Source organism: Macaca mulatta, chromosome 13 (genome assembly GCF_049350105.2).
Source record: "Macaca mulatta isolate MMU2019108-1 chromosome 13, T2T-MMU8v2.0, whole genome shotgun sequence".
Classification (NCBI taxonomy): domain Eukaryota; kingdom Metazoa; phylum Chordata; class Mammalia; order Primates; family Cercopithecidae; genus Macaca; species Macaca mulatta.
Window position 1 is genome coordinate 13,916,680 of NC_133418.1, and position 25,773 is coordinate 13,942,452.

At 41.9% G+C, this 25,773-nt stretch overlaps 1 protein-coding gene across 6 annotated transcripts in view; it reads left to right on the plus strand.

Annotated features, from left to right (window-relative positions):
• The window catches only part of NCK2 (NCK adaptor protein 2), a 150,868-nt gene that overhangs the window by 73,407 nt on the left and 51,688 nt on the right, over positions 1–25,773 (plus strand). The window contains exon 1 of one of the 6 annotated variants that reach the window (XM_077960232.1): positions 2,345–2,431. The exons of the other annotated variants lie outside the window; for them this stretch is intronic. The gene's annotated coding sequence lies outside the window, so the exon portion shown is untranslated. Of the gene's footprint in view, positions 1–2,344; positions 2,432–25,773 lie in introns of those variants that run through there. 6 annotated transcript variants of the gene reach the window in all.

Genomic DNA, 25,773 nt, shown 5'->3' on the forward strand with positions numbered 1-25,773 from the left:
TAAATTTTCACCTCCAGTGCTTTGTCTCAGAATGAACTGTAAGAACAACACTAGCTTTCCTTAAAAACTTCAATTTGCTTCTATTATTTGCAGATTGTTTTAAAGTAATCTTGAAACTATCATATTGGACTACGGAATCTCTTGGTGTGGTGGTTTCTGAAAATTATCTAGAAAGTTAGAATTTCCTCTTACTTGGTCTGCTACTACTACAAACACATCTTGTGAATATGTTCTTTCTCTTCCACCACCTTAAAAGAAAAATCTCTTGGAACCTTTTTGATTTCAGTTATGCCCCTTTGATGTTTGGTATTTAGAACAGCATAAGATGAATATGCAAGAAGGATAGGATTAAGTGTCTTAGTGTTCTTGTCTTGTTATGCTTTATGTTGTCTTTTGGAGAAAATGCCACATTGTTTGGTTGATTTAGGGTGTTGTGTGTTGTGATTTCCAGAGCTAGCTCCTGGTCGGCACTCACACTGCATACCTGACTTCACCCCAGCCATTGTTGGGTCTTTTAGCTTTGGATCCCCTCATGCATTCATGGGGCATTCCCAGGTCTCTCTTCCAGACCTTATGCAAGACAAACACCCTAGGGGTGTTCCCGTTCCAAACCTAGGAGATTTTATCTTGCATCAGAAAACTTCTCAAACCCATGGTAACTCCGTTTTCTTTAAAAAACAACCAAAAAAAGTCCTTGAATTGGACTTTTTTAAAACAGTCATTTGCAAATGCAGTCATGTATCAATCCACTTGTCAGATTTCAAGGGAATGGAGTATAAGCTGGAAATAACAAATCTTCTGATCGGATCATCAGAACTCATTAATAATTTATTAGCATCAGAATCGGACACTACTTCTTTAGAAAGGTCTTGATCATGAGTGACATGAGCAGACCTGAGGTGGTTGTTGGTGCTAGTTCAGAAGCTGGTGAGGCAGGGGAGTATGGCATGCTTACCCAGCAGTTCGGTCTGCAGGAGCTCCCAACACACGAGTGCCACGTAGACGAGACAGTAAATGGAGACCATGAGAGCCGGCTGGCTTGCAAAAATATCTACCCATGTAATTTTAAAGGATGACTTTTATTTCATAAGTTATAAGGTCCACACAAAACCTTGGTTCACCTATTAAAATTGACTTTTGTGGTTTAGAAAAATGTTAATTTGGAAAATCATGAGATGTAGCCATTCATGTAATCAACATCTATTGTGAACACCCCACCTGTATTCTGGGCTGTTTTTCTTGCAGTGACTGTTTTAGCAGTTAAAAAAAAAAAGTAGATAAAATATAGTCCCAGCCACCTTTTCCCATGCCCTTTTGGGATGGGACCCTGACAGTTTGGGACTGTGCTAACTGCTGAAGTGGAGGTTCTTACAGTCAGTCCCTGGTACCTGAGGCAGGGACCAACTGACCCTTTTGGGGAGAGTATGGAAAAGCCAGGGGATGCTATGTTGGGAACAAGTTTTAAAGAATGAGGAGACATGCGTACAGAGATATAATGTGTTTCCTTGGAACGGGGCAGGCTGATTAGACCAGCTGGGCCATGGTTCCCGGAGACTGTAGGTCATTTAGACAATACTGGGTTGGGGACCAGGCATTTGCCATTTGGCCGGTGGTCTTTGAAGTGCCAACAGGGAAAGCAACAGCTCAGTCAGCCATACCCTTTGGCATGTCAGAAAGAAATGAAATGCTGGCCTGGTAGAACAGTAAGCAGGATGCCAGCCTTGGATGCATTTCCCAGTTATTGGGCACTCAAGGTTTGCATGCCTGGGGCTGGGCTGAGAGCAGCTTGAGGAGGATGGCGGTGTCTGAGGGCCTGAGTAACGTCTCAGCCCATTTCCACGTGGTGCATTTCCCTACCCTGTTTTCTGGTCTCCCCAGTGAAGTTAAGGAACAAAGTCTTGGGACCCTCCGGCTCTGACCCTGCCTTCTTTGGGGAGTGGAGACCATAGGAAGAGCCTGAAGACCACCACAGTTGTCATTTTGGCAAATGCGTCATCTGCACTTAATTCTTTCCATGTGTACTTGGAAAGTGACCGTAATTGACTGTTGGAGGCTGGCCGTTCATTACTAGGGATGGAGGATGCGAAGGCCCTTGTCTGCTATGCTGCACGTTCGTTTGACTTTTGAAAAGCTTTTGGAGGCTTTTTCACGACAGACATGTCCTAATGGACAGAAGGATGGTGTAGTGGGGTAAGAAGGACAGTGGCTTAGGTGACACAACTCAAGTTTGAGTAAAGTAAACAGGACTGGATTTCACAAACCGAGTCAGGTGGTGATATGCATGTCCAGCGTGTGAATGTCCACAGGGAGCCTACACACATCGTTTTCCATTCTGTGATAGAAGCAGCAGCGGCTGTGTTTAACTGAGCAGTGAGCACGAGAAGATGAAACGTGGAGCCTGTCACTCTTACATCCATCAAAACGCCATCCAGTAAGATTTCTTTAACTACTCAAGTTTACTACTTATCTTCGTATTAGCCTCAATTTATTTCAGAACAATTTTTCCTAGACTGTGTACACTTGGAAAAGTCATCTAGAATTTACTCCTCACTTTTGTCATATCCTGGCTTTTTGGTATTTTGGAGATTGCTGGGAGCTGACTTGGCCCCCAACAGGTTATTTAGAAAGATTTTTTACGTGCGAAGCCCGGTGCTCAGTCATTAAGTTTTTAGGGCTGAAGCTTCTGTTGAGCGTGTGGCTCGGAGGTCTCTGATACCTGGAAGTAACTTGTGGAGTTTCTGCCCAAACAGAGGGGCCCATCTCAGCCGCTTTCTGCCGCACACTGGGCCCCTGGGTGATCTGGGGGAACAGTCTCTGAGCTTGAACTGATCGTTTCTTCTTTATAGCATACTGAATATCAAGAGATGGCCACAGCCTTTAATACTGTGGTTAAATCTGTGGCAATTGGTTAAATAATTAACCAGTAAGTATTGACAGCTGCTAGAAAAAAAAATATTGCCACATTGATTCCACAGTGCCCCTGGCGGTGCAGTCAGTGGAAGCAGCTGTCATCTATGGGGTCATCGTTGGCAGGTGCGCGGCACAGGGCTTGTCACCGCTTGTGTATTACCTCTGGTCGCAAATGCAGATGTTATTGTCCCCATTTAATAGATGGGGACACGGAGCCTCAGGAGAGGTTAAGGAGACTGTGACACAGCTGTGCACGCTCAACTCTGTGACTCTGGACAGTCCCCTTAACCTCTCCTGCGGCTTTGTGTCCCCATCTATTAATGGCAGCCCAGGAAGCAGAAGGTCTGTTGCTTACCAGCCCACGTTCCTTCTGCTTCCCGGGCTGCCGTCTCTGACATATGATGGTGGTGACATGGTAACCACCCATTCTCCAAGTGCTTATCTTAAACTGAGATGTGAGGCTCTGGGAGATTAAATGACTTGGCCAAAGCCCAGGGCTCCTAGGTGGCAGAGCAGGCTGGGAGCTCCCATTTCCTGACCCAAAAAAGCCTGCCTTTCTTACTGTACCAGGAATTGCGTGAGATTGATTTTCTTCTCCCCTAGAAAAATCTCCTGCATCTAAGTACAGTTTGGAGAGTCTCTTTGGAAACATAAGGGTGTGTGAAGGAAGACTTTGGGAGGTTTGAGAGGGGACGGAGCTGGAAACCTGAATCCCCCGAGGGCCTCTACTGCCCCAGGGTCAGCTTAGCAACTCCTGTGACTTCCAGCTCCGCACATGCGGGCCCAGGATGGTGCTCAGAGTCGCCTGTGTTGGGGATCCCCAGCTTAGCATGAGTTAAGAGAAGTTCTCTGTACAGGCCAGGGGACTTTGTATTTAACAGCCACTTCTGTGTGCGCTGAGGCCATCTCTGTGGTCCCTGACTCTTCCCACAGCACCCCTGTTCAGGGCGAAACATCCTAAAATTGTGATTTAACGTTCTTGCATGGTCAATGACATCATGCTTTTCTCTTAGTTGTGGTGGTGATCAAGGTTATGCCAAGCATTTTTTCTTTTCTGTCAGAGCTGATATACCCTAGCAGTGTGGTTTCCTAGAAAGCTGAAGAAACAAAAACAGAAAAGCCAATTCCTGTACCCCTCAACCTTCTTTTCCTTAGATAGAAACTGAACACATAACATTCTAGTCATTTTTCAATGACTCTCTGAATTGTATCTTAGAATTTAGAAAGGAATTTTCGTGAATTCTCTTTAATGCCAGGTGATAATGGATATTCCTCCCCTGAATTGTATAGATGAAAATGAGCCCAGAGAGGTTCTTTTCCTTGCCTAGTACGGCCCAGCGTTGGATGGTGACCTGTGACTCACACCTGAATGTTGGATTCCAGATACTCTGTCCTTGTCTTAAAGAGTCCCTGGGCCAGCTGTGTGGCAGATGTGTATGTAAGAGAACAGCATTAAATAAACAGGCCAGACAGAGCTTGAAATGAGAGCATTGCTGCAGTTGAGGTTCTCAAACTAGGAAAAGCAAAGAGAAATTTTTCTCGACTTCCTCCAGAAAAACAAAGTCCTCTCATGCTGTGTGTGTGTGTGTGTGTGTGTGTGTGCCACGATGGAGGGGGTGTTGTAGGGCTTTTAGTAAACTGGACCTGAACAGGTAATTACAAACAAACTCCAGAGGAGAATACTTTCTGGGATTACCACTGGGATATACAGAACTGAAGGGAACACATGAAACAGAAGACGTGTCATTCGAGTTGGGTGTGTCTGGTGGAGGGTGTGGGAGGGGAATGTGTCCCAGTGACCTTGTGCTCCCCATTCCCGTGCTGCGGGTGCCTCACTGGACACACCAAAAGTATTTTGAGTTTTAGATTTCTGCCTATCAGAATCAATTTTCCGGTTGACTCTTATTATAACTAAAGTTGAAATGATTTCTTTAGAAATGGTCCTGGCTCCAGGATGGCAAAATGGTTATAAAACATTATGAATAAATCAGATCATAAGAGGTCACAGTTTAGGAGGGAATGAATTTTGGTACCATGTTACCAAGCAGTATATTAACAAGATGCCAGTTTTGGATGGAAACGAATAACCCTCAGTGCTTGTTGAGGCAGAAGGTACCAGGGCCCTCCTGCCAGGTCTGTGGCCATGGAGGCAGGCCTTGTATCTCCCTGGAAAGTAAAATATGCCTTCTCGGCTTCTCAGAGTCACACCTGACCAGCAGTCACACTGACAAGTTAATTGGTGAGATCTGAGCTTGATTGCTGCCTGCAAGAAGTAAGGATGATCCTAACTATGAATCTGCTCTGGCTGTTTCCTGATCAAACGCCTTGTCCTGTGACCTTCCTGCGTGAAGGTCTACCCAGGTCACAGTGTGAACAAGCCGTGGTCCGGAGCAGTCCCTGGCCGGCGTGAACTCCAAGTCAGGAGTCTGCAGTGGTGACGTCCCTCTTGAGTGTCCTCAGGTAGCCTGTCTTTTACAGGGATGTGGCCAGGGACAGGGAGAGACCCTCGAGTTGACAGCTTTAGTAGTTTTTCTAAGTTGCTTGTCTCTTTTGCCAACATTCCATTTTGGGTTTTGCTTGTGATGGTTCTCATCTTATTTCATATGCGTGAGGGCCCCCTCCCTTTGTTGACCACATAGCGGAATGCCCAGTCCATGAATGTCACGTTTCCGTAGAATACTGCTTTCCACTTGGGCCCCTGACGGCGCTCACAGGGAATGAGTGGGAAACACAACAGATCTGACAGCCCACTCACTCCTCAGTCAGACTTGTTTTATTTAGAGCCTTCCAGAATCTGCCACTTATGATCTCACCCAGAGGTTATGTTGAAGATTTTGTTGTGTTCACGAAGACCAAGGTCAGAAGTACTTGGGAAAGACAGGGATTCCAGGAGCCAGAGACAGGACCGTCTTCCCTGCCTGGAGCCTGGGTCTGGTGCAGGCCTCTCTTGTGGGAGAAGCTAAATGCAACCGTATCTTCCCAACCTGAGAGCTCATTGAATAACGTTTTTGTAATACATTGGTCATTTTCCCAGCGGTTAAGTACCACGTCTCGGTGCTGTGTGCTTGGAACAGAGGTCTCTGGAGGTATCGTTGGGGTGTGCTCATGTGTGGGTGTTGTGCTTTCATTCGCTGGGTGTTAACTTCCGGCCTTGGTTCCTTTGGCAGTGACATGGAGGGAGAGGGTAGATGAAGTTGGGTCCGTGAACTTGGAATTCTAAGACCAGTCCTGCACAGGCAGGGCAGTAACACAGACGTGGTTGCCATGCCCCACAGAATCCAGTGGGAAAACATGCTCAGAGTTTGTGGGACACCAGTGTCCGCCTGTCCACCACTACAGTAAGATCAGGAGCCCATCTCCCACCTGAGCCTCAATTCCAGGAAAGAGCAACAGGGATTCCCCCAAGCTGCAGACAGGTGATGCTGCCCATATTTGCTGGCTGAGTGGGGCCAGGCATGGAGGGAGATGAGTGGGCACTCGATGAGGTGCTTGGGGATGGCATGGAGATAGACATGGCATAGCTCCTGCCTCGTCCTCTTCTTCCAGGCTTTGGAGCTCTGTGAATCCATGCCTACCAGCTGTAATGTAATGGGGATCACCTGGGATGCTTGGGGGTGACCTAGGATGCTCAGGGTCCACGCCCCACTAATCTGGAGTGGGCAGACAGGACCTGGGCATCTGTGCTGTTACGCTGATCTTCCCTAAAGGGGCCCTCTACTCTAAGGGCTTTCATTTGCGAGTTTTCATGTATTCACCCCTGAGATAATTCATCGTAATTTTAAAAGTCCCATTCCATTACTAGTGTTTATCAGTAGTTCTGATCTTTCGTCCTTACAGCGAGCTGACCCTCAGTGGAGACTTGTCTTATGCACAGAAATTTAACAAAATATAATGGAGAAATAGGAAGCAGTGCTGGGCACTGTAGCGCTTTAGAACATACCAGATATGAGAGCTCTAATAATTTCTCCCCACACCTTATGTTTTCCACTTTGGAGACTCTGGCTTGGGGGATGGTGGGTTCCTGATAAAGGGTCAGCAGCGAAATCACATAGCAGTGTCCATATGATCACATAGCAGAGAATAATTTCTCTTGTTTTAGAGACTTTTTACGGAGCCCTTGTTTTTGCCCAGCAGAGCCATTATCTGGGTCACCAGCAAGGCACAGAGGGATGGGAAATATTTGTAACTTTACAGAAGGCAGTAAATATATACTCTGCTCTGTCAGTTACAGTATAACCCAAAAATCTTTGTAATGAGTTTTGTTATGTAACCAGACCCTCTAGTCCTCAGGACTGGAGTTCCTTATGCGGTCCTAGTGTCCTGGTGATTGGTCAGGTTTGGAGTTCCTGGCCCCAGTAGATCTTGACGGAGATTCTGATTAACCAAAATGATCACATTACGTCCTTTATAACTCTAGAGCAGATTGCTAGGACAGTCCACATCCCTTAGAAGGCTGACACTGTGTATTAGTCTGTTTTCCTACTACAATAAACTACCAGAGACTGGGTAATTTATGCAGGAAAGAGATTTAATTTACTCACAGTTCAGCATAGCTGGGAGGCCTCAGGAAACTTACTCATGGCAGAAGGTGAAGGGGAAGCAAGGCACCTTCTTCACAGGGTGGCAAGAAGGAGAAGTGTTGAGCAAAGGGGGAAGAACTGCTTATAAAACCATCAGATCTTGTGAGAACTCAATGTCACCAAGACAGCATGGGGGAAACGCCCCCATCACTCAGTTACCTCCACTGGTCTCTCCCTTAACACATGGGGATTATAGGGATTACAATTCAATTCAAGATAAGATTTGGGTGGGGACACAAAGCCTAACCCTACCACCCCGTGAGAACCAATTCTGTCTGCTCATGTAGTTTGCTTGTAGTGTGGATGATATGTTAGTTGGGAAGCTTGTGATTTTGACTGTCTCAGAAATGGAAAACTTAAAGAGACATATATAGAATACCTGAGTAACCTGATTGGTTAGGTCTTTTTTATGCAAAAATGTAACTAATAAAGCAGGAATTTCTTCTTCCCAAATTAGAGCCAAATTCCAAATGGATTGCATGGTAAAGGGCTCTGGATTTGGGTTCTAGGCCCCCTGGATTTGGGTCATTACTGAGTTATCCTCACAGTACCCTTCTCTCCCAATACCAAGTTCTGGCCAAGTAAATATCCTTTCCTCTGAGGAGCTTCCCTAGCTCCCTTGCCTTATCCTGGCCCCTTTTAGAGACATTTTATATATGTGTATATATATGTGTGTGTGTGTGTGTGTGTATGTTGAAAATAAAAGGATGGAAAAATACCGTGTAAATATTAATGAAAAGAAAGCAGAAATTGTTATATTAATATCAGATAAAGAACTTTTAAAAGTAGAAAGTTACCAGGGACATAAATAAAAGAGTGTTCATCAAGAAGACATAGCATTCCTAAGTATGCATGCACCAAACAACAGAGCTGTGAAATAAGAAGTAAAAACTGCTAGAACTACAAGAAGAAACAGACATACCCATGATTATACTTGAAGATCTCCATGCCCTTCTCAACAGTTGATAGAACAACCACACATAAAGTACACAGAAAGTCAGCAAGGCTATAGGAACACTCACCACCATCAATTAATATTATCTAATTGACATTTGTAACACTCTACCCAACAGTAGCAGAGTACACATTCTTTTCAGGCACCCACAGAGCATTTGCCATAGTAGGGCATGTCCTGGGCCAAAAAACAAACGGTAACAAATTTCAAAGTGCTGAAATCATACACAGTGTCTTCTCTATCTTGTAATAGAATTTCTTCTTTTTGCTTTAAAACGAGAGTCTCAAATGGTCACACATATTGTATGATTCTATTTGTATAGCATTCTCAAAATGAGAAAATTACAGAGATGGAGAGCAGATTAGTATTTACGAGGGGTTGGTGATAGTTGTCGGAAAGGGAGGTGGGTGTGACTATACAAGGGATAATGTCAGAGAGATTTCTGTGATGATGAAATAGTCTTGATTGGCATGGTGGTTATAGGAGTTTACACATATGATGAAATGACAGAACCATATATACTCATTATACTAATGTCAGTTTCTTGATTTCGATATTTTACTGTAGTTATGTAGAATGTAACCATTAGGAGGAACAAGATGAAGAGCACAAGGGACCACTTTGCACTGCCTTTGGAATTTCCTGTGAACCTATACTTATCTCAAAATTAAAAGTTTAAACTTTTTAAAAAGAAAAGTTTCCTCTTTTTATAGTAGTCTATAGTTTGGGATCTAAGAAGTATACAAGCTTACGTAGCAGTAGATGAATAAGTCATAAAAGGAAGATAGAAATAGGAGAGCGGCCAGGGAGAATTGGGCACCATTGAAGATTGCTGAAAATGTTTTTCTTATCAACAAATTTCCTTGTTCCCTACTTTGAAACAATATGGTCTAACCACATTTCTTTTTTTTTTTTTTTTTTTTTTTTTTTTTTTTGAGACGGAGTCTCGCTCTGTAGCCCGGGCTGGAGTGCAGTGGCCGGATCTCAGCTCACTGCAAGCTCCACCTCCCAGGTTTACGCCATTCTCCTGCCTCAGCCTCCCGAGTAGCTGGGACTACAGGCGCCCGCCATCTCGCCCGGCTAGTTTTTTGTATTTTTTTAGTAGAGACGGGGTTTCACGGTGTTCGCCAGGATGGTCTCGATCTCCTGACCTCGTGATCTGCCCGTCTCGGCCTCCCAAAGTGCTGGGATTACAGGCTTGAGCCACCGTGCCCGGCCCACATTTCTTTATTGTTGTTTTGATATACAATATAATTCACAATAATTTTCCTGTAATTAATATTGATCAAATTTTTAAAATGGCACTGACCACAAGAATACTACAATTAAAGCCCCATGACAGCACATTCACCCACCCCAGATCAGTGTGGAGTGCAGAATTTAAGCATGTGGTAGGTAATGACTTTGTCTCGACTCTGAAGTCTAAGAAACAAGCCTGAAAACAGTAGAAGGCTCTGCAAATCATGGCAGCTACTGCAAATGAAATATCAATTTTCATGAATCTAGACACACAAGCACTAACCCTGGGGTCAAGAGAGCCAGGAAGAGGTCTCAGCGTGTCTTTGATCACCTATGACATCTTGAGCAGGTCATCGCTTCCCCTTGGGACTGTAGTAGGAGCGAAATAGGATACTGCTGTGTTGACCTCTTAGTAAATTAGGCGTGCTCTATACAGGGAAGGGCCATCACTCACTCATCTTTTCAGCTGTACCCAGTGGCCACTGTCTGAAATGTCATCTTTTAATAGAAACCATAGCTCTTAGTACGAGTCCACACACTCCATCTCTCTGAGGCTTCCACTTTTCCCAAAATAGGCTTTATTTTTATCAGAGCCCAAATGAGCTGACTCTTTATTTCAGATCCCCAGCTCTGGGTGATATAGTCGGATAGAGTAGAGTGCCAGGCCTAGGGGCATAGTCATGCTGACTGGCATTTTGGGGAGGTTCAGCAAGTGCTAGCTAATGAAATACTCTTATCCCTTTCTGCTTGGCTTGTAAGCTTTCTTTTTAAAATTCCTTTTGTGATATTTGATAGGTACAAAATACGTAGGTGTCATTTATGTACCTATGGGGCATAATAATAAACAAATGCCCGGGAACCTACCTCCCAACTTAAAAACTAGAATATTCTCAATACTGTGAAAACGATAGTGTTCTCTACCTCCTCTTTTCCCATTGCCTTTTCCTCCAGAGGTTATTTTAGAACACTTTTAGATTTACAGAAGACTTATGAAGATAGCATAAAGAGTTTTCATATATTTAGCATCTAGTTTCCCTTATGATGAACTAAAATTGGTCCATTATTAAGTAAGGTCCACACTTTATTTGGATTTAAAACTTTTTTAACCTAATGTTCATTTTCTGTCCCAGGATCCCATCCCAGATGCCACACTACACACTAATTAGTTGTCATGTCTCTTTGAGCTCTTCTTGGCTGTGACAGTTTCTCACTTTCCTTGTTTTGTTGATCTTGACAGTTTTGAGGAGTCAGGTATTTTTTACAAAGTCCCCCAATTGAGAGTTCTCTGATGATTTTCTCATGAGGGTTTTGGGAGGAAGAACACAGAGGCAACATGTCCTACTCATCTCATCACATCAAGAGTCTCTGCTGTCAGAATTCTTCACTCCTTACTGACTCCTTCTCCCGCTTTCCCTATGTACTCTTTGGAAGGACGTCTCTGGGTACACCCCATAGTTAAGGGGGGGGAGTTTCCTGCTTCGTCTCCTTGAAGACAGAGTGTCTACGTAAGTTATTTAGAGTTATTCTTCCAACAAGATCTGTCTCTTTTTCATTTATTTACTGGTCATTCATTCTGTTGCTTTTTGTTCTTTTCTTTTTAGTTGATACATTTTGTTTTCTTCACTGGATCTGTTTACCAGTTCTTTTTAATTGTACCTATTTATAGGTAAAAAGTGGTATTTTGATATCTGTATGTAATGTGTAATGATCAAATTAGGGTAATTAGCATATTCATTACCTCAAACATTTATCTTCTGTGTTGGGAACATTCAAAATCCTCTCTTCTAGTTATTTTAAAGCCACCCTACAGTGCTATCAAACACTAGAACTTATTCCTCCTATCTAGCTGTAATTTTGAATCCAGCCAACCTTTTCCTATTCCTCCTTCTCCCCACCCTTCCCCACCTCTAGTAACCACTATTCTACTCTCTACTTTTATGCATCAGCTTTTTTAGCTCCCACATGAGTGAGAACTCTGGTATTTATCTTTCTTTGCCTGAATTATTTCACTTAATATAATAACATCCAGGCTTATCCATGTTGCCATGAGTGACAGAATTTTATTTTATTTTTTCTGGCTGAATAGTATTCCACTGTATATATGTACCACATTTTCTTTATCCATTAATTTGTTAATGAACACTTAAGTTGATTACATATCTTTGCTATTGTGAATGGTGCTGCAGTTAACATGGGAGTGCAGCTATCACTTCGATATACTGATTTCCTTTTCTGTGGGTAAATACGCAGCAGTGGGTTTGCTGGATCATTTGCACCGATGATAAATTAGTGTTCCTCTTTCTTGGTATCCTTGCCAGGAATTTGTTTTTTGTTTTTTGTTTTTGTTTTTGTTTGGTCTGATATTACCATTCTTGTTGGGCTGAGATGATACCTTATTGTGGCTTTGATTTGCATTTCTCTGATGATTAGTGATATTGAGCATTTTTTGCTATACTTATTGGCCATTTGTATATTTTCTTTTGAGAAATGTTTATTCAGATCCTTTGATCATTTTTAAAACCAGGTTATTTGGGTTTTTCTTTTTGTTTTGCTGTTGAGTTTTTGAATTCCTTGAATATTTTGGATAATAGTTCCTTATTGGATGAATAGTTTGCAAATACTTTCCCCTATTCCAGTGTCTCTTCATTTGATTATTTCCTTTGCTGTGCAGAAGGTTTTTAGTTTGATATAGTCCCATTTGTCTATGTTGGCTTTTGTTGCCTCTGCTATTGAAGTCTTAACTATAAAATGAAAGGATATCCCATATTCATGGATTCGAAGAATTACAATATTGTTAAAATGACTATACTACCTAAAGTGATCTATACCTTCAGTGCAATCCCTATCAAAATACAATGACATTTTTCACAGAAATGGAAAAGACAGTCCTAAGATTTGCAGAAAACCACAAAAAAACCCTGAATAGCCAAAGCAATATTGAGCAAAAAGAACAAAGCTGGAGGCACATGGTACTTCTTGGCTGCAAAATACACTACAAAGCTACCAAATAAGCGTGGTATCTTTTTTTTTTTTTTTTTTGGTCTTTTTGATAATATTATTCTATGCTGTAAAATCTTTGCCCAGACCAATGTCCTAATGTATTTCCCCTATGTTTTCTTTTGGTGGGATTATAGTTTGGGGGCTTACATTTAAATCTTTAATCAATTTTGAGTAGACTTTTGTATGTAGTGAAAGATAGGGGCCTAGTTTTATTCTTCTGCACATGGATATCCAGTTTTCCTACCACCATTTATTGAAGAGGCTCTCCTTTTCCCTAATCTATGTTCTTCACACTTTTGGTGAAAATTATTTGGCTCTAAATAGATGGATTTATTTCTGGGTTCTCTATTCTGTTCCCTTGGTCTGTGTGTCTGTTTTTATGCCAATACCATGCTGTTTTGATTATTATAGCTTGTAATATATTTTGAAATCATGTGGTGTGATGCCTCGAACTTTGTTCTTTTTGCTCAGTATTTGGCTAGTTGAGGTCTTTTGTGGTTGCATACAAATTTTAGGATTTCTTTTTCTATCTCTGTGAAAAATTCATTGATATTTTGATAGGGATCTCATTGAAAGTGTAGGTTACTTTGGATGTAATGGTCATTTTAACAATATTATTCCAATTCATTAACATAGGATATCTTTTCATTTGTTTATGTCCTCTTCAATTTCTTTTATCGGTATTTTGTAGTTTTTAATGTAGACATCTTTCACCTTCTTGGTTAAATTTGTTCTTAGGTATTTGGCTGTTTTTCTTTTATTTTTAGCTATTATAAACGAGATTGGTTTCTTTATTTCATTTTCAGCTAGTTTGTTATTGGTGTATAGAAACACTACTGATTTTTGTATGTTGATTTTAGTATCTTGCAACTTCACTGGATCTGTTTACCATTTCTACAGTATTTTGTTGAAATTTTTAGGTTTCTTTTCCTATGAAATGAAAGCCCTTTCTTTCTCTTGCTTAATTGCTTTTGATAGGATTATAAACAATATATGGAGTAAGAGTGGTGAAAGAATAGGCATTCTTATATTTTTCCTGTTCCTAGAGGAAAAGTTTTCAGCTTCTGCCTATTCAGTATGATGTTAGCTGTGGGTTTGTCATATATGACTTGTATTACCTAATTTGTTCAGAGTTGTTATCATGAAGGAATATCAAATTTTATCAGAATGTTTTTCTACATTTATTGAGATGATCATATGGTTTTCATTCTTCATTTTGTTGATGTGATGTCTCATATTTATTGATTTGCATTTGTTGAACCATCCTTGCATTTCTGGAATGTGTCCCACTTGATCATATCTTTGTGATATGCTGTTGGATTTAGTTTGCCAGTATTTTGAGGATTTTTGCATCTATGTTCATCAGGCACATTGGTCTGTAGTTTTTGTTGTTGTTGTTGTATCCTTGTCTGTTTCAGGTGTCAGGATAATGCTGGCCTCTTAGAGTGAGTTAGGAAGAATTCTCTTCTCTTTTTTTTTGGAATAGTTTGAAAAGAATTGGTGTTAGTTTGTCTTTATAGGTTTGGAAAAAGTCAGCATGAAGGCCATCTGGTCCTGGTCTTTTCTTTGTTGGGAGACTTTTTTTTTGGATTCAGTCTTGTTGCTCATTACTAGTTTATTAAGGTCTCTCCTCCCCTCCCACCCTTTTTTTTTTCTTTTTCTTTTTCTTTCTCTTTTCTTTTCTTTTTTTTCTTTTTCTTTTTCTTTTTTTTTTTGAGACAAAGTCTCACTTTTGTTGCCCAGGCTGGAGTGCAGTGGCGTGATCTCTGCTCACTGCAACTTCCACCTCCCAGGTTTAAGTGATTCTCCTGCCTCAGTCTCCCGAGTAGCTGGGATTCCAGGCATGCAGCACCATGCCTGGCTAATTCTTTTGTACTTTTACTAGAGACGAGCTTTCACCTTGTCGGGCAGGCTGATCTCGAACTCCTCACCTCGGGTGATACCCACCCACCTTGGCCTCCCAAAGTGCTTGGATTACAGGCATGAGCCACTGCACCCACCCAGGTTTTCTATTTCTTTCTGCTTCATTGTCAGCAAGTTATGTGTGTCTAGGAATTTACTTGTTTTCCTTGGGTTTTCTAAGTTATTGGGGTATCGTTGTTCATATTAGTCTCTAATGATCTTTTATATTTCTGTGGTAACTTGTAAAATTCTTCTTTTTCATTTCTGATATTATTTATTTGGCTTTTCTCTTTTTCATAGTCTAGATAATTGTCAATTTTCATGTTTTTAAATAAACAACTTTTTATGTAATTGATCTTTTGCATTTTTTTGGCCTCTATTTTGTTCAGTTCTCTGGTCTTTATTATTTCTTTCTACTCATTTTGGATTTGGTTTGTTCTCACTTTTCTAGTGTCTTGATCTTTCTACTTTTTTGATGTGGGCATTTATTGCTATAAACTTCCCTCTTAGCACTGCTTTTGATGTATCCCATAGCTTTTGGTATACTGTGTTTCCATTTTTATGTTGTTTCAAGATTTTTTATTTCCTTCTTAATTTCTTCATTGACCCATTGTTCATTCAAGAGCAAGTTGTTTAATTTGCATATATTTATACAATTTCCAAAATTGTTCTTGTTATTGATTTTTAGTTTTATTCTATTGTGTTCTGAGATAATACCTGACTTCAATTTATAAAAATTTCTTATGACTTGGTTTATGACCAAACATACTGTAAATCCTAGAGAATGTCCCATGTGCTGATGAAAGGGTGTATATTCTGTAGCTGTTAGATGAAATGTTCTGTAAATGTCTGTTAGGTGAGTTTGATACATAGTGCAGTTTAAGTCTGATGCTTCTTTGTTGATTTTCTGCCTAGATGATCTGTCCAGTGTTTGTAGTGGGTTGTTGAAGCCCCCAACTGTTGTTGTATTGGGTTCTATCTCTTTAGCTCTAATAATATTTGCTTTATATATGTGGGTGCCCTGTTGTTGGGTACATGTATATTTACAATTGTTATGTCTTTTTGAATTCACTCCTTTATCATTACATAATGACTTTCTTTGCCACTTTATGTTTTTTGACTTAAAATTTATTTTATGTAAATTATATTTTGTCTGGTATTAGTATAGTCACTCTTGCTTACTTTTGGTTTTCATTTCTGTGGAAGATTTTTTTTTTTCATTCTTTCCCTCTCAGTCTCTGTGTGTCTTGATAGGTAATGCTTTTTGTAGGCAGCATATAGTTGGGTAGTGTTTTTTAATCCATCTGTCTAGTCAGTATCTTTTAATTGGGGAATTTAATTCATTTACATTCAAGTTTTTTTAAAATTTTAATTATTCTTTTAGAAACAGGGTCTTGCTCTCTTACTGAAGCTAGAATGCAGTGGCATGATCATAGCTCCCTGTAGCCTTGAACTCTTGGGGTCACGTGATCCCCCCACTTCAGCCTCCCGGGTAGCTGGGTATACAGGTGTGTGCTACCATGTCTGGCTAAATTTTATGTTTATTTTTGTAGAGATGGGGTCTCATTGTATTGCACAGGCTGGTCTTGAAATCCTGGCCTCAAGCAATCCTCCCATCTCAGCTTCCAAAAGTACTGGGATTACAGGCATGCCTAGTCCTACATTCAAGGTTGGTACTGAGAGATGAAGGCATACTGTTGTAACTATGTTAACTGGTTTCTGGTTGCTTTGTATATCCTTTGTGTCTTTCTTCCTCTAGTTGTTTTTCTTTGTGGTTTGCTGGTTTTCTTCAGTGGAAATATTTGATTCCTTTCTCTTCCTCATTTATGTTTTTGCAATACCAGTGAGTTTTATACTTTTGTGTGTTTCCGTGATGGCAGGTATCACTCTTTGGCTTCCAATGTAGGGTTCCCTTTAGCATTCCTTGTAGGGCCAGTCTACAAGGTGATGAATTCCTTCAATTTTTGCTTGTCTGGGAAAGACTTTTATTTCTTCTTCTTTTTTGAAGGATAGCTTTGCTGGGTATAGTATTCTTGGCTGGCTATGTTTTTTGTCAGCATTTTGAATATATCATAGTGAACTCTCCTGCCTATAAGGTTTCTGCTGAGAAATCTGCTGTTATTTTGACGAGGATTCTGTTTTATTTTACTTGATGTTTTTCTTCTGCTGTTTTCAGACTTCTCACTTTGTCTTACTTTTGACAGTTGAACTGCAGTGTGCCTTGGAGAGGTCTTTTTTAGGTTGAATATATGTAAGGATCTTAGAGTTTCCTGGATTTGGATTCTTTCTCCCAAGAAGGGAAGTTTCCTGCTATTACTTTATTAAAGAGGATTTCTATGCTTTTCTCTATCTCTCCTCCATTTAGAAATCCCAAAATATGAATATATGTTTGCTTAATAATATCCTATATGTCAGGTCGGCTTTCTTCATTCTTTTTTATTCCTTTTTTCTGAATTCTGGTTTGACCAGGATATTTCAAAAGACCTATCTCTGTTCAGAAATTCTTTCTTCTACTTGATCCAGTCTCTTTTTGAGACTCTCAATTTTATTTTTTATTTAATTCTTCAGTTTCAAGACTTTTTGTGATAAATCTCTCTGTTGAATTTCTCCATGAATTCTCATGAATTTTTTTCTGATTGCGTTGAATTTTCCATGTTCCCATGTATCTCACGGAGTTTCCTTAAGATCATTATTTTAGATTATATTTTAGGCATTTTATAGACTTCCTTTTCTTTGTTCTGTTATTAGAGAATTACTGTGTTTCTTTGAAGGTTTTATTGTTTCCTTGCTTTTTCCTGTTTCTCTGTTTCTTGTGCCTGTATGTTGGTATCTGCACTGTTAGTGAAACTTTTTTTTTTTTTTTTTTCAGTTTCATGGCGTATCTTTCATAGGGAATAGAGTTTTTTGTAGATGTATGCTATAGTATCATTTGGGTAGGATGCTTTGGGTTTGATTCTGGAAGTGTAGTCTTCATATGATTTCTTGGACTGTAATCACTCTCAGTGGTGTCTGCAAGTGCCTGAGTGACTTAAGCTGCAGTTGGTTTTGGAGGCTGTGGTGTGGCTTTGTTGAAAACAAGGACAGTGGGTGGACTGATTTTCAGGCCTCTAGGCTGCGTGTGTGGCAGCGTACTGCTGGAGAGAGCAAGAGCAAGGTTGTTGGAGGCAGTAGCAGGCCCCATGCAGGCAGCTTTCAGGCTCTGGGGAGACTGTGCATTGGCTCCCTCTGTTCTAGGGAAAGCCTTCCTCCTGTGCAGACCACCTGTTCCACAGGGTGTAGGATGCTGCTTGGGTTCAGGTGCTGGGATTACAGCTGCACTGCTGGGTCCAGCTGGTATCAAAATACTGCAGCTCTTTGGGTGGATATGGTGAGATGTTGATAGGACTCCCGGGTTGTGGAGATACTGGGGCCCCTAGCAGGATGCACTCTAGTGTTGAATCCACTCTCCAAATGGTGCCGTGCTGCAGCAGCCTGGGACTCAGGGAGTGGGGGCTACCCAGCATGTATTGTCTCTCTAGAGTAAAACAACTGCATGGATGCGAGGCGCCTCCCTCTATGGGGCTCAAGGCCTTTGACGGCTCTGGCTAAGATTGTAGACATCTGTGGTGTGAATGTGGACTGCTGTGGACCTTTAACTTACTTTTTCCTGTAACAGGGAGTCCCCCTTGGCTCTGAGTCAGTCCCGGCTGCCTGCTTTTCTTTCCTCTGTGCTGCCATCCTGAGCTTCTGTCCTTCGGAGGGTCTTGTTACTTCTTTGCTGAATTGCAGTGTTCTCCCTTGGACATTTTACTTGCTGTGTGTTTATCTGTTGTTTTAGTTATTTGTGGAGGAGGCAATTGCTGGGCCTGTCTCTAGTAGGCCATCTTAATGACGTCTAGCTCCTTGATTTTTAACGTTAGTTTTACCACATACATATGTAAGCCTAAACTACATTGTTTAATTTTGCTTGTTTCAGGACTTTATGAAGATGGATCTATGTAGTATGCAGTCCTGTGACTCCCCCAACCCCTCCCCAGTTGCATATTGTTTCTCCAAGTCGTCTCTGATTGTGGGGGAGCTGTGGTTTCTTGGTTTTCACTTTCTTAGTAGGATAGTGAATCATGTGACTATACTACCTATTTATCTTTCCTCCATCAGGGTTATTTTCTCTTCTTTAACTGTCATAAGCAGTACTGCCCTGAGCACTGTGCATGTCCCTGATGCACAGTGCAAGAGTTGCTGTACTACATATAAGTAGAAGCGGAGTTGCTGCCTTGTACGTATGTCAGTATTCTGCATTACAAGATAAGCCCACACTGTTTCCAAAGTAGTGATTCTGTTTTACTTTCTCCTGCAGATTATGGGTATTCCCATTGATTTTCAACCCTCCAAATACGTTATCAACCTTTTTCATTTTTAGCCATCTACTCTAAAATGGGATCTTACTGTGGTCTCAGATTATGAATGAACTTGAGTTGTTTTTATGTTTATTCACCATTTGTGCTGCCTGTCCTTGCAATGACTGTGTCTTTTGCCTGCTGCCTGAGTTATTGGTCTTTTGTTGTTGAATTGTAGGAGTTCTTATATATTCAACACCAGTCCTGTACGATTTTATGTGCTGTTTGCAACAGTTTATTTACAAGTATATTTAATCCTATTTTGATCTATGAAAATCAGTAATTCCTACATGAGAATTCACTGTTAAGCCGGATTTTTAACTAGAACAGTCTTTTTTTTTTTTTTTTGTACCAGCAATAGATACCACTATTTATAAACTTTAGCATTTTCATGTAACAAGAGAGTCTTGTGTTCTCACAGCTGTGCCGAAAGGGCTATATGCATTTTGTGTTGTTTCAGTGTTCAGCAGCATATTTTAAAATTAAATTTTGGAGTTGATAAAGATAAATGCAAATTTTTAAATGCTGGAATTTTATTAAAATATTTAAATATTTGTTTGCCAGGTAACCAGTCATAGACAATTGCCTTCTCAGTCATTTAATGAGCTTTCCTAAACTTTATCTTTCATTATCTGTGACTGCACTAATCATTTGCTAAAAAGAATTGGAAGATTCACTCTTTATTATTGATCTGTATTTCATGAATATTTATGTATACTCCCTGTACTTTCACCCTTTTGCCAAAGTAGCTGAATAATATAAAATTTAAATTTTTTAATGGAATTATTTTATGGCTCCCATATGAATAAAAGACCCCTTATTATGTAGAATAACAATGAATATGTCAAGAGGTGGGATTGTTTTAAATGAAGCACCTTAAATTTGAATCCATCTGCAAGGTAGGACCTCAGTGTAGGATGGAATAGTTTGTAGGCATCTTGTATCTCCGTGTGTCTACTGTGGTGATGGAGACCATCAGCACCTACTGATGGAGGCCGACCATAGGCCTTTCATCCACTCACTCTTTCAAATGTTTGCTGAGTATATGTGCATGCTAGGCACCCTTCTAAGTCTTGGTTTACAAAGGGACAAAGTCCTTGTCTTCAAGGAGTTAAGTGCAGTCAGAGAAAATAAACGATAATAAATGAAAATGTGTGTGAAGTACTGGTAAGGGGCGTGGAAAAAGAGAAAACAGAAGAAAGGAATGGAGAGTGGTGCGGCAGCTATTTTATATGAGGTGGGGCAGGTCTGGCTTGGCAGAAAGTTGGATGGAATCAGAAGGACTATGAGAGAGGGAGGGAGAGGAAGGGAGGGGACATTTGAACGGAGGCTTGAACAAAGTAACGGAACAAGGAGTCCTGCAGAGAACTGGGGAAGAGCATTCCAATGCAAAGACCCCAAGGTGAGAATCGGAGTTTGGAAAAACTGCCCAGGGTCAAGGTCTTTTAGGCTTTGGTACAGCTTTGGATTTGGTTCTGTTTGGGTGGGAAGCTGCGTTGGGGTTTGAAGAGAGGACTAACACAAATACGTTCAGTTTTGAAAGTTCCCCAAAGCTGCTGTTAGAGAGCTGGCCTGGAGTGCCAGGAGGGTAGAACAGAGACCGGTAGGCTGCAGAGGTGCTGTTGGTCTGGAGTGAAGTGCATGGGGAGAGAAGTGGGTGGATCCGAGGCATATTTTGAAGGCAAGTCTGTGGGGTTTGCTGCTGGAAAGAACGGGGAGTGAGAGACAAGAGCCTGAGGGATGAGTCTCAGATTGGGGGCTGGGTCAGCCCACTTAATGGTTGTCCCACTTACTCAGAAGGGCAGACTGTGGGAGGCACAGGAGGTGGCTTATTTGATTGGTTTCCTTTTGTTTTTCATGGGGAGAATGAAGAGCTTAGTTCTAGACGTGAGATTTGAAGTGCACGTTAGACATCCAGATGCAGATGTTCAGCAGGTAGCTGGGTGCAGAAGTCTGGCATTTGGGGACAGAGCAGGGTAGAGACCAACATTTGGCAGCAACACATGGATGACACTCAGAGGCAAGAGGGTGGATGGAGGAGAGGCCCCCAGACAGCCTGGCTACCCCTCCATCTTTAGTTCAGAAGCATAAGTAGAGTCGGCCAGAAAACTAAGAAGGAAGAGTCAGCGAGGGACAAGCAGCAGGGCTGTGTGATCTCCAGGCAGCGGGTGGATGGTGTGTCTCACAGAAGGGCTGGTCAGCAGTGTCTGCTGCAGTGGACATGCAGGTAACAAGAGGACCTTTGGATTTGGCAATATCGTAGGGACAAAAGCCAATTAGTGGAGGGTCAAAGATCAAGTGGAGGAGGAAGCAGAGATGGCAAGAGGAGACAGCTTCTGGTAGAGTATCCCCTCTGTAAGGGAGAGATGGTGGGGATCGGGGCAAGGGAACGTGATCACAGTATGGAGGAGAACTTAGCATGTCTTAAATGAGATGATCCAGAAAGACACAGTAGCTCCAGGGAATAATTATAGGAGCAGGTTCCTTCCAGAGGCGTGATTCAGTCCACAGAGGAGGACAGGCCTTAGAGAGGCACCCAGACAGCTCACCCCTGTAACTCGTGGGACACATGGAGATGTTTTCTTCTGATTGCCTGAATTTCTCTTAATGAAATAAGGAGGGCAAGTGGAAAAAACGCAGTTTCTCCCACTCTACTCTCACAACACACTGGTGTCAGCAAATGTCTGGGGATCTCTCCCCAACGGCAAGTAAGCAGTTGCTTCTGCAGCAGATACCACTGAGCGTCTGCTAATTTAATTCACTTCTGACACTGTTTACCTGGAGATAGCATCAGTCCCATAGTTTGAGGACTCAGTCCTCAAGACTGCCCCTCCACCCCCACTTCAGATGCCAGTTGCATGTCCCAGGTTGTTTTTACCTGTGCTTCTGGCTGTCAACTGGGGTTCCCACGTTGCCTCCTCAGGTTCCATTAATTTGCTAGAGCAGCACAGAGAACTCAGGGAAACACATTTACTGTGTTTTGTAAGGGAAAATAAAAAATCTCAGGATCTCCTTATGCAAAAGGATGGCTTAAGCCTGGAGGCTGAGTCTTGCACCCCCCTCTTTCTAATGAACAGCTGTTACCAGCATTATGCAGCAGCTAGGTCCCCACGGAAAGGTAGGAAAGGTAAGAGGCGTCTGACAGGCTGCCCCTACAGATCATTCTTAAGTAAATTCTTTCCTGGCTTCCCACAAATAAGGACATACCAGTTGTAGCTTTAGGTCAGTAATTGAGGTCTACCTGTAATTCTCCACACTGATAATGTGGATTACAAACCTCTCTTCCCAGGTGCAGGACAAGTCCAGGCTCATTTCCTCCACCTACCCAGAGATGACTGCGTGATTGTCTCTTCCTTTTTTCTCTTCAGACATTCACTTTATCTGATATAAAATGTGATTTACTGGGTACTAACCAAAGCCTCACAGGCATGTAACCTTTTCGCCTTAACTGCCAACCTACCTTCCCCTGCTTTAAGGAAATGTCTAAATACTAAACCTGAAAACCTCTTTGGAAAAACAGATGGTTCTGTGGCTTATGTTTTTTCCCCGGAAAAGCCCTAAAGTTGGCTTAATAAACTTGTGTGATTGCATGTCTACCTCAGTCCCTCATTTTGTCACTATAAAGGATATTTTTAAGGATACAGATGTAGAGGTGTGGGTAGGGTAAGGTACAGGGGAAGGGGCACAGAGCTGCCCTGCCTTCTTCAGGAACCTCCCCATGTTCAGATATCCGGAAGCCCATCTGAACCCTGTCTTTTGGGGTTTTTATGGAAGCTTCATTGCATAGACATGACTGGTTAAACCCTTGGCCATGGATGATCAACTTGACCTCAGTTCCTCTCCCCTTCCTGGAGGGTGGAGGGTGGGACTGAAAGTCGTAACCCCCTAATCCTGCCATGGTCTTTCTGGTGACCAACCCCATCCTGAAGCTGCCTAGGGGCTGCCAGCCACCAGTCACCTCATTTGCATACAAAAAGATACCTTATATTCGAGGCTATGCCAGGAAATTGGAATATGACCAAACATATTTTATACAATATCATAGAAAGTCATTCATCAACTGAGGCTACAGAAAGGGGAGGAGGTGTTAGAGGATGGAGAAGAAAGATACTAATAGACCCTTCAGAGAGGGGAAGGGAGCTCACTTAGAAAATGGAGTAAGTTGCCAGGAGGCACCAAGAGTCCACTTGAGGCCAGAGATCAGAAATGTAAAATGACACTAGCTGCCCTGGGGCAGGTGTGAAGTAGGTGAAAGTCAGAGTTAACCAGACCTGAGATGTGGTGAAGGGAAAGTAGTAATAGTATTTGTGGGGTTTTTTTTGTTTTTTTTTTTTTTGAGCCAGAGTTTCGCTTGTTTCCCAAGCTGGAGTACAGTGGCATGACCTCGGCTCACTGCAACCTCCGGCTCCTGGTTTCAAGCGATTCTCCTGCCTCAGCCTCCCAAGTAGCTAGGATTAAAGGATGCACCACCATGCCCAGCTAACTTTTTTGTATTTTTAGTACAGACAGGGTTTTGGCATGTTGGTCAGGCTGGTCTTGAACTCCTGACCTCAGGTGATCCACCTGCCTCAGCCTCTCAAAGTCCTGGGATTACAGGTGTGAGCCACTGCGCCCAGCTTGTTTTTTTCTCATAAAAAGAGTAGAAATCCTAAACACTGAGGAAAGTTCGTAACATTTTTTTCCCTGTATACCACCAATACTTAATGAAAATATATACATTTTTAAAAAAAAATCTGAATCATATTATACATGAGTTTTATGACCATGTTGTCTGCCCTGCTATCAGAGTTGTTTAAATTCCCCCTTGGTCCTTTTGGCAGCCACGTCTGACTCGTCAAGTTATAGCCATTGAGATCTCTCTAAGTGCTCTTGACTCTTGACTTGTGTCATGATGTTGTGTTGCCCCTAAGTCAAGGGTACAAGTAATTACACATGGAGTGGTGTGAAGTACTCACAGCAAAGACTGTGGGTGGGCTCTGGGAGGCCTGGCTGGGTTGGAGACAATGAGTGCAGAGGTGGGGATGGGACTGAGCCTGTGGCAGAGGGCAGCTGTGGTTTTGGAGGGATGAGCTTTCAGGGGGGTGGATGCTGTGAGAAATATGTTAGGCAACCAGTGGCGGGGGCGGGGGTCTTACTGCTTGCCATTGCTTAGCAGGAGGGACGGTCTAGTGGAGATCAAATACCATCAGGCTTCACAGCACAGTTTTATTATTTTCTTCAACAGCATGTGGTCCAGGAGTGGGCTGGAGTCTGCATAGGAGAAATCTTAAGTTCTGGTTAAGTATACCTTATCCTAAATGCTTGGGATCAGAGTGTTTGGGTATTCAGAATATTTTGAGGTTTTGGAATATCTACATATACATAAATGAGCTATCTTGGGAATGGGACTCAAATCTAAATGCTAAATTTATGTTTCATACATACCTTATTTATTTATGTTTCATATATACATGGCCCGAAAGTAACTTCACATAATATTTTAATAATATGTGTGACCCATTACGTGAGGTTGGATGTGGAATTTTTCACTTGTAGTGCTCAAGTTTTGGATTTCGGAGCATTCTGGATATTGGAGTTTTGAATTAGGGATTCTTAGTCTGTATTTCTGTACTGTGGTCACCATAAGAAAAAAAAATCTAGCCCTCCCCTCTTTATTTTGTAAAGGATTCATGTGTAAAAAGTGGACTGCAGGTCCTGCTGGTTACCATCAAGGCAGATATACTGATTCTGGGACTGGGGTAGAAAATATGCAAGAAAAGCCTAGAGCATCTTGTGGTGCCAGAAAGCAAAGATGTGCTCAAAGAAACAAACACACACACACAGACTCGCAATGATGGTGATATGTCACAGGGACACAGTAGCCAGCTGAAAGCACTCCCATACCCAAAGTTGGAACAATTTAAGAAAAAGCAATACTGGATTGTAGCCCAGAGTATAAAATAACCATAAGATCACAGTGATATAAATGATGGAATACGTTCGTGAGTAGGGGAAAATAAATCTCCTGTGAAAAGGTTTCCAGATAATGCATGTAGATGCTTTGCCCTCAAGGAGATGGAAGAGTTAACTCCCCACCCTTAAGCGGTACTTTGTACTTCCTTCCAAAGAGTACAGCATAGAAGGGGGCAAATGTGACTTCACAGTGGAGAATCCTGACAAACTCTGCTTTAGCCAGGTGATCAAGGTCAACATCAGCAGTCCGCAGTCCTAAGCCATGTTGACCTTTGACGTGGTAAGATGACAATAGCATGTTACCTCTGTGGTCTTCCTCCCAAAAGCTAATACCAGAGCACTGATCAGATATTTTGCAGAATGTCCCCCGATTAGGATTTGTCTGATGTTTTCCTCATGACATCAGACAAATCCTAACCGGGGACATTCTTTAAATACCTGACCAGTGCTCTTCAAAAAAAGGGAAGTCTGAGAACTGCCACAGTCAAGAGGCGCCTAAGCAGACGTGACAACTATAGTGTGGGATCTTGGGTGGGATCTTGGGACAGGAAAAGGACATTAAGGGAAAACTAAGGACATCTGAATAAACCATGAACTTTAGTTAATGTATGGGTAGTGGTTCATTAATTGTAACATGTTTATCATACTAATGTAATATGTTAATAATAAAGGAACCTGCTCTAGTCGAAAAAATATTTTTGGGCCAGGCACGGTGGCCTACACCTGTAATCCCAGCACTTTGGAAGGCTGAGGCGGGCGGATCATGAAGTCAGGAGTTCGAGACCAGCCTGGCCAACATGGTGAAACCGCCCCCCCCCCATCTCTACTAAAAATACAAAACAAAACAAAAATAGCTGAG